At 54.5% G+C, this 8,595-nt stretch overlaps 1 protein-coding gene across 1 annotated transcript in view; it reads right to left on the minus strand.

Annotated features, from left to right (window-relative positions):
• The window catches only part of CCDC33 (coiled-coil domain containing 33), a 53,382-nt gene extending 50,503 nt beyond the window's left edge, over window positions 1-2,879 (minus strand). The window contains exon 1 of the mRNA XM_068958475.1: window positions 2,826-2,879. The gene's annotated coding sequence lies outside the window, so the exon portion shown is untranslated. The remainder of the gene's footprint in view (window positions 1-2,825) is intronic.
• Window positions 2,880-8,595: the final 5,716 nt, after the last annotated feature.

Here is an 8,595-nt window from a genome sequence, read left to right on the forward strand (position 1 = left end):
CAAGCAACTCACTTAACTTAAGCTTGTACATGGCCAAGGGTGTTTCTACACTAGTTTATGGCTCCCCCTTAAGCTCCCATCTCCACCTGACCCAGGCATCCCACTCCCCTTCTCCATAGCCCAGGGGCAGAGCCACCTCCCAATACTCCACAGCAGAGGAACGGACTCCTTTGCTAGGTGCCCCGTCAGGAACCAACCAAGCATCGTGCCTTCTGTGGCAGGCAGCACGTTTTGGGCAAGCAAAGGATGAGTGCCCTGGCTCACTTCCACTGCAGGCAGCAGGAGAGTCTGGCCCTGCTCACTCGAGTTTCTCCAGGATCAGCTTTGTCCACTTTAACTCTCAAGGCGGGGGTGCACAGTTAACACATACCCACATCCCAGCTTTTAGTTTTTAAATAAAACCATCCTGGCAAATACTTCCAGAGTGACATCAGCACAAGGTGATTTATTGCTGCTTTAGCTCACTGCATTCCCCTTGGGGGCCCAGGAGAGAGGTTAGCAATTGCATCTGCTAATGCCTTGCTTTGCACCCCCTGGCCCAGCTCTGCACACGCTCAGCCCCGCTGCCATAACTTCCCCTGCAATCACTCCACCGCTGTGCTGATTACTATCGATTTCCGTTGCCTTGCCACCGTTCAAAAGAGTTTATGTCTAGACGTTTGCTGAGCAGACTCAATCAGGCCTCACTAATAATCACTTCTGTCCAGTGAATTTTTAAGTGTGTGTGTGTGGGGGGGGGCACACCTTCCCATTGGAGACCATCTCCACTTTAAAATCAAGAAAGGCCAAATGCTGCTAGAGAGCGATGTCTAGGGTCGAGGTCCCGAGGCCTGCAGCGCTCAGCGCCCATCACTCTCCCTTGCAGGATCTGGCCTACAGAGGATTCGCCAGCACAACTTGGAGGGAGGGTCGCTAACTCCTCACCGCACACGCAAGCAGAAGGTTGGACTTTCCCGCACAAGAAGTTTCTTTACAGACCCGCGCAAGCTGCCTATGTACTCACCTTAGGTCCCCCCACCTAGGGAGAAAGATCTCCAGGAAAGCCACGTACACACCCTGAAACTGAGCCAGGGACAGGAAAACTGTGCTGGAGAAGGGCTGAGCAGGTCAGGTCAGCTAGGCTCCAGAGCACCCCGTAAGTCCTCAGTGAAACACAAGCAGCAAGGTCACCAGAGCAGCTGGCTCCAGAGGGGACAACCCGAGTCCCCTCTGGCATGTCCCCAGGATGCAGGAAGGAGCAAGGGGCCAACGAACAAAGCTGCATTGCGACTGTAGCAACATGCAGCCTTCTCGGTGCGAGGCCATACAGGAAGGGAAGGGGATGGTAACCCAATTTCACACCCACTGCCACAGTAACATACTCCCAAGGAAAAAGGACATATGTCCCCGTGGCGTGTCCAGCATTTGGGACTCCTTGGGACAGCACAGGGCACTTGGGTCACAATCTATGGAGTCGCAAGGACTCCACTGTGGTCCTTAGCTTGGGGGCTGTGCACCGCTTTGGAGGTGCCTCGTTACACCCTTTAAGAGAGATCCCTACCCCATTTCTGAGAATCACCAGGATTTCCGCACAGCCTCGCGTCCTGGTGTGGTGACCCAGAAGCTGCAGGTGGCTGTGCTGGGATCTCGGTGACCTGCTAACGTACTGCCCTCAGCCCTGCTGTCCAGAGAGCCCTCCGGCTTCCCAGCCAGCATCCCCGTACACTCCCCACCCAGCCCCGTCCTAGCCTTTATCACAGCTCTTTACACTATAAAGGAGGAAACAGAAGACCCTTGAGAAGGCTGCAATGGAAAGAAGTTGTATGCAAAGAGCTGGAAAGAAAAGAGAGCCCAGAGGATATTGAGGAAAGATGAACTGTGAGATCAATTCAGTCTGTTGCCTTGAGACTGTAAGTCCAGCTTTTGCAAAAAAATGTTTTCACAGGTGTATGAGACACCTCTGAGAGCAGATGAGACAATGTCTTCAACAGAGATGTTATTTTTATACTGAGAGGCAGGAAATTGAGCCCCTTGGGGAAAGGCATCTTTTTTCCTTTATTTGGACAGCTTTTAATATAACTAAGAAAATAAAAACACAGCCTCTTTGAATGTGCTAATGCTGTCAGTTTGTCCTATAGTTACTGCAGTTTTTAGAAGACTATGTTTGAGTTGGTAGATAAAATATTTAAGACATCACCACCCAATGCTAGGAGTCAGCATTTAAGAGCTTCCAGATGACACCAGGACCGGGGAGCAAAGCAGTGACACCACCCACACCACCACCCTACTGCGGGCCTACAAGCGGGGAGAGCCAACGGACACCTGAAGCAGGTCTCTGGATCCTCTCCTCTCTGATACTGTTCGGTGAGGGACTCATCAAGCTGACGAGCCAGGCAACATCTCAGGACACTGAGGCCGGGGAATCACACCGATCCACCGGCACAGGCTCCCCGTGCAGGCAGACGCATTGGAGGTGCACAGAGAGGGGCTGTGGTTAAGCTCGCTCAGTGTTAGGCCAGATCCTGCAAGAGGCAGGACAGGGGAGGCTGCACCCCTCAGCACCCTGCCAGCAGAGGCTAGCTCAGATCCATGGGGACACTGGGCACCCCCGCTGGATTGCCACCCTGCAGGTTTGGCTTTCAGCCTTGAAAAGTCCCTGCTGCTAGGACCTCCAGGTCTCCCTGAGGAGACCAAGCCCTGCAGTAACTCTGCCAGCCCCAGGTCCTGCCCTGCAGCTTGGCAGCAGGAGGGTTACACTGGCTTCCCAGCACACCTGCTAGAAGCTCAGGTCAAACAGGCACAAGGACTGTCTTCTCCAGCTACCCTCTCCCATGCTCTTCACTAACCTGCACCGCAGAGGAGGTCAGGTCTGGGCTGTATCCTGGTGAGGAGAGGTGGAAACTGCTGCGGCTCAGCAATTGCCTTGGGGCAGGTACCGAGGAAGAGGAGGAGGAGAGATGTTCGTCTGCTGAGTCACCCGGGAGCTTTGGGGAGGAGCTGAGCTCAGGGTCAGCCAGCGGCTGCTATAGGCAAGGCAGAGGATTTAAGGTAAGCAGGGCCTAGGTGCAGCTTGGTAGCTTCAGCAACCCCCTCCTAATCTGCCATATCCCCCCCCAGGGTCCCCTGTAACATGCCCCACCACTTCTCAGCAAGAGCCTCAGGCAGCCCTACTGCAGGAGAGCTGCAAGGGGAAACCCACCCAGGTGAGCAGCCCCTGTCCCCCTCAGCCCACTATGATCATTTAACACTTCAGCTGTAGCACCCACCCTCCAAGGGCAAAGCTCTTACTATAAGTAAAAGAGTACTAAAAGCAGCCACTGCTGCTTTTTTTTGTTAAAAAAACCCCATAAACTTCTTTTATGTTTAGAAGCACCTTTAACATACCTCCTCAAGAATAAATTTTCTAAAGATAAAAACCACGATAGTAAAAAGGAGACTAAAATAGATCTACTTCCACAAAAAAAAAAAAAAAAACTCACTGCTAATAAGCTTTCTTAGAGCCCACCCCTCCCATCATGTTTTATAGGGAGCATCTGCCCACCTCCCAGCTGGCTCAGAGGGGGCTGCCCCCTTCCCCAGCCCTTATAAGAGCAGGGCATGGGGCTACTCAGGAGCCTCAATTTCCCTGGGTGTATGTATTTCTTAGGGCATCTCTGCTGGAAGGGCTGGCCTAGAGCAGCTAGGAAGGATAGGGGGCTCTAAGAAGACTGAGTAGGCAAGCTGGAGGTTGCAGTTTTGCTGCAAGTGGTGTGGATGAGGCCTGGGGCTGGCTGCAGCTCTTGTGCTCAGTAGGTGTGTAGGAGTGGTGCTCAGCATCCTGCTCTACTAGAGGCTGTAGTTAAGTAAGAAGTAGGCTTAGCTGGGGCAGAGACAAATTTATGTCCCTAAGAGTCTGTTCCTCTAGCCCTGGGTATGTTTGGTGGTAGGAGCCTGCTGATCCCCCAGGGTCAATGGCTATACCTTGAGCTCTGTCAGGCTGCTGTTACCCCAAAACCAAGGCAGTCCCTAAGAATGCCAGACCCAGGGGGCAAGCAAGGGACAGGCAGCAGGCTTCTGGCCCTAGGATTCATCTGACTACCTGGGGAATGAGGGAAGGGAAACTGAGGCAGGGTTGAGCTGTGCTGTTCAGCAAAGACTTCACCTGAAGGACATAGAAATTGTTCGCTTTGGACACTGCGACTGCCTTTATTCCAGCTGGCACCCCTTGGGATGACCTAGCTTCCCTAGGGCCAAATCCTATCTCTGGCAGAGCAGTTGGGTCTTGCTTGGCTTGAGCCCAGGCTCTCTTGGATGCTGCCCTCCCCAGCCAGGCTGCCACAGGGTGGCCACACATGGGCTCTCGTACCTTGGGCGAGCAGACATGGCCTTCGGTGGGCAGCGAGCGGTAAGTGGACTCTGGGGTGTGGAGCAAGTGGCTCGGCAGAGGGACATCTGGAGACTGGCAGGGTGCGGGTGGTCGCTCTGCGCTCACTGCAGCTTGCCGTCCCCCTTCTGCGGCGAAGGGAGTTTGCTGTGGGGCGGACGCGGGTGGCCGGTGCTCGTGGAAGGACACGGCGAAGGCCAACCTGCCGCAGTGCCGGGCCAGCCGGTCGCTGCCCACCCGCAGCAGTGCCACCACGTCGCTGTAGCGGTACAGGTCCTCGTCCCTGCTGGCAAAGAGGTTCATCCGGGGCTGGTTGGTGCGGGGATAGATGGCGAAGAAGGCTTCACCCACCCGCCTGCCGCTCTCGTCTGCCGTCCCGCGAAACCGCAGGGCCTCGATGTGGAGGCGCGCGTCGTGGTTCTTGTCGTTCTTGCAGAAGCCTATGGGCAGAGGGATGTGGGCTGGAGCTGGGCTGCTCGCTGGAGCTTCTCCGGGGCTGTCCCTGGTGTTGGCACGCTGCCTTAGGGCTGCGGATGCCAACGGAGATCCTAGAAGGTCATTAGCAAAGGGGCTTGGGCATTCAACCTCTTACCTTTGGGCAGGGTGAAGATGAATTTCCTCCTCTGGAAGGAGCAGATCTCATTGAGGTCGCTCTGCTCGACGACGTCGGTGGTGCCCGTGTCGCTCCAGACGGCCTCCCCGTCGTTCACGCGCAGCCGCACGCCAGCTCCGGCGCCCTCCAGCAGCGGGTTCTCCGCGGTCAGCCGCAGGGCGTAGCGGCCCCGGCTGTTGAACTGCACGTTGACCACCTCAAACTCGAAATCCAGGGTCTTCTCCTCGGTCTTCAGGCGTGCCTTCTGCAGGGTCATAGGGACGCGAAGCTCGCCTGCCGCAGCTGCCATGGGGACCGATTTGCTGCTGAGGCTACAGCCTTCCCCAAGGAACAGTGGAGACCTCGCAGGCAATCTGCCCCAGAGCAAGTCCCACTGGCCTGCTGGCTACCTCCTAGCTGGCAGCCAGAGCAGGTTTCCGAGCAGCACTGCACTCTCCCTGTTCCCTTCCCAGCTGGGAAGTGCCTGGGGGTGCCCTGGTTACATGCCGACTTCACATCTTCGCAGGCAGCTTTGAAAGACAGTGCGAAAGGAACAGAAATCTTTGCCCTGGAGGAGCATCCTTGGGCGACGCGGGGAGATGCTGAGCAGCAGCGGCGAGACCTTGCCTCTCCTGCCTCCTGTGCAATGGCAGTGCCGGGGGCGGGGGCTCTGTACTCCAGTTTGTTTGCTGGGAAACCAGGTAACTAGATGCAAAGTGGTGGCTGCCTTCCAGCAAACAAAGCCTGGCTGCTGGTGGTGCGAGGAAGGCTCTGTTCCAGGGGTATCCGAGGTGATGCCAAGCAAGACCGCACATGCACGCGCATGTGTGGGGAGCGTCTGCGCTAGGGAGTTGCTGATGGTGCTGGGTTCCTCGACCCATTGGCCTTGGGAGATTTATCTGACTGGAGCCAGCCAGGAGGGGTGCTGGCTGCTGTTTGCAGAGCCCTGCAAGAGATGTTGGAGGCACAGCACCCCTGGGCGATGCAAGCCGAGGAAGCTGCTATAACATCTCCATGACCCTGATGGGACTGTCCTGCTTCTCCTGCAGCCACGTGCTGTTTGCCGGACCCGGCACCGAGGTGGCCAGGCAGCTACACCCACAGCTGCTTCTTGGCTCATCTGTAAGGCAAACTTCTAGCTGATTTTGCTCCGAACTGTCTCACTGTGGGGTCAGGTGAGCTGAGGGAGGGGGAATGGGATGAGCCTGGGGAACAGTCCCTTGCTGTTGGATCGGCTCCCAGAAGGTGAAGGGGGGCGTTCACCCTGCCTAATTCCACCCCCCCAAGTGACTTTGTAGACAAGCTGAAAGTAGAAGCTGTTACTATAAAACAAATGTCTGAAAAACACTTGACCGAACAAAGCTTAGTGCAAACCCAGATATTTTGGGAATGACCTCAGTGAGGCTGGTGGTCTGGGGGTGGGTGTTGAGATGAAGGGAGCCTGGAAGAGCGCTGTCTGCTCTTTGCCAGCTCGGTCATATCTCGTTCCCTGATCGCTATTAAGAATAGCTTGTTCCCACAGCTTTAGGGATGTTTCCAGTGAAACACAAGCCGGAGCTGGGCTAGCAGATGGGTATTTTCTACGACAGCTCCTGCAGCCACATAAGAAGCTGCATTCCAGTCTCTTCACGCTGGTGTAAACCTGAGACAACAAGGTTATCCTCGGAGCAGAGTGGCTTGAGCAATAATGCAGCATCTGGGCCCTAGGGGTACAAGACATCTGTATTTTTTAATACATGAGAGCCAGGGAGACCATGGGAACAGCCCTGGGGACACAGCACTGGGTAAACACTCTTCTTTTGGCCTTAACTGCATGTCTCGCTATCCTCATCCGTGCTGCCAGGACCTGTGTCCAAATTACGGCCTCCGTGAACCCCTTTGGAGGGACGCATGGGCCCTGGATGAACCCAGTAAAAATCAGCCTGGGCCTCACAGCTCCCCGCTGCTTCCAGAGGCCACACGAACCTCCTGCTCCTTTTTCAGTTCCTGTTGCCAGGTTTTGGCCTCTCCTTTATGAAAGGAAAATACAAGTTGGAGACTTAACTTGAAAAGTGCTAATCTCTGGCATGACGTTCTCCAGCCCATTCAACCTCCCTGTGTCTCCCCACCGTAGTGAGCATCCCCCCAAAGAGGTCAGGACTAGGATAGACAGAAAACTGGGCCTGAATCTGGGGGTTGCAGGCACTGAGTTGGGTTTAAAATGTGGAAAGAAGGGTACCTGGATTGTTTAGCATGATGCTGTGCTTGAACTGGTAAAATGGGGAGGGGAGTGACAGTCAAGTCTATCAGGAGAGCGCTAACGCCTCCAGCGCGCTCAGATATGCTGACAGCTGCATTGTTTCCTTGAGAGGTCGGAGAGCAAAAAAGCTTTTAACGCTGCCGGAAGAATCTGTTCCTTCCTCTGGCTGAGACACCGTGGTGCTCCCAGAACTGAGCTGCACATGACCAAAAACCCACTTTTCCTGCTGGCAATGTTGGGCTGGTCTTCAGGGCTTGCTTCTCATGGGGATCCCCTTGAATCCCCCCCATCTCCTTTGCCATTCTCGGGTTGAGATCTGGTTCAACCCCTTGAGCGAGGCAGTCTCTCCCAGCGCAGAGCTTGAATTGCACGCTTGTGTAATGCTGCGCCTGCAAAACTGTGGCAATCAGAGGTGTTGGGCTGCTCCTGAGATGAGAGCAGTCATGCTTATTTGTACAGCTGGGGGTTGGCCTCAGCCCCCCCACCCCAGAGCCTGGCCCTGTGCAACACACATGGCTCATCAGGAGCAAAGCAGTGGGATTAATCGTAGGTACCAAAGCAGCATCTGCATGAAAGCGCGAAGGATCAGGCCCTGTCTTGGGTTACTGCTGCTACTTGTGACACCCAAATGACAGGGACTCCAGTGCTCAAATTCGCGGTTGGTCCTGAAAGTTTTCCCTGGCTTGCTTAAAAGCCTGCCAAGCTCTAACCTGTAGAAATGTGGAACGTTTCTGCCTGCGTATCCTTAACTATCCCATTTAATTTCCTTTCTGCCCTTGTGCAAATACATTAAAAAGCTGCCTGTAATGATGGGATCATCAAAGAGCAATTTTCACATAATTTAATCTCAGGTACAGTTAACTTATGCAGTATTTTCTCCAGCTGCAGTGGAGATGCCCGTGGAGCGAGTCTGGAATTGCTGGCTGCCTCGTGTTGAAAGGGCATGAGATAAAGATAAGTAAAATTGCAAGTGAGAGACCTCTCCAGGAAGTGGGTGAATTGGGTACTGAATTACCCACGCTGTCTTAGCAGAAGCTGGCAACCACGAAAGGGGCTGTATCTCTGTGGCAGGATTTCTTTCCAGCATCATTTGTCCTACCTGCCCTCCCCCGGACCGAAGCACCACGGCTGCTGCTGGGAGTAAGGTCTGGACGCAGGGAGAGCTCTGCTTTTGGCAGCCTGAAGTCCTGTGGGTTTTATCCTTTCCGTAGACACAAAGTGTCCTTTGACTTCTGGAGCTCTGCCCACGTAGCAAGTTCAAGGTTTGAGGCTGGAAAACTTGTACTAATGATCAGAGCTCAGCTTTCCAGCCAAAGTCAGGTTCCTGCTGTCCTTAACTCTTTCTCCATATAAAGAGTCTCTTCTGAAACAGGAACGGGCTGAATGGACGAGGTAAAAGAGGCAGGGATTTGCTCGTGGTCG

This window comes from Struthio camelus, chromosome 12 (genome assembly GCF_040807025.1).
Source record: "Struthio camelus isolate bStrCam1 chromosome 12, bStrCam1.hap1, whole genome shotgun sequence".
Lineage (NCBI taxonomy): Eukaryota > Metazoa > Chordata > Aves > Struthioniformes > Struthionidae > Struthio > Struthio camelus.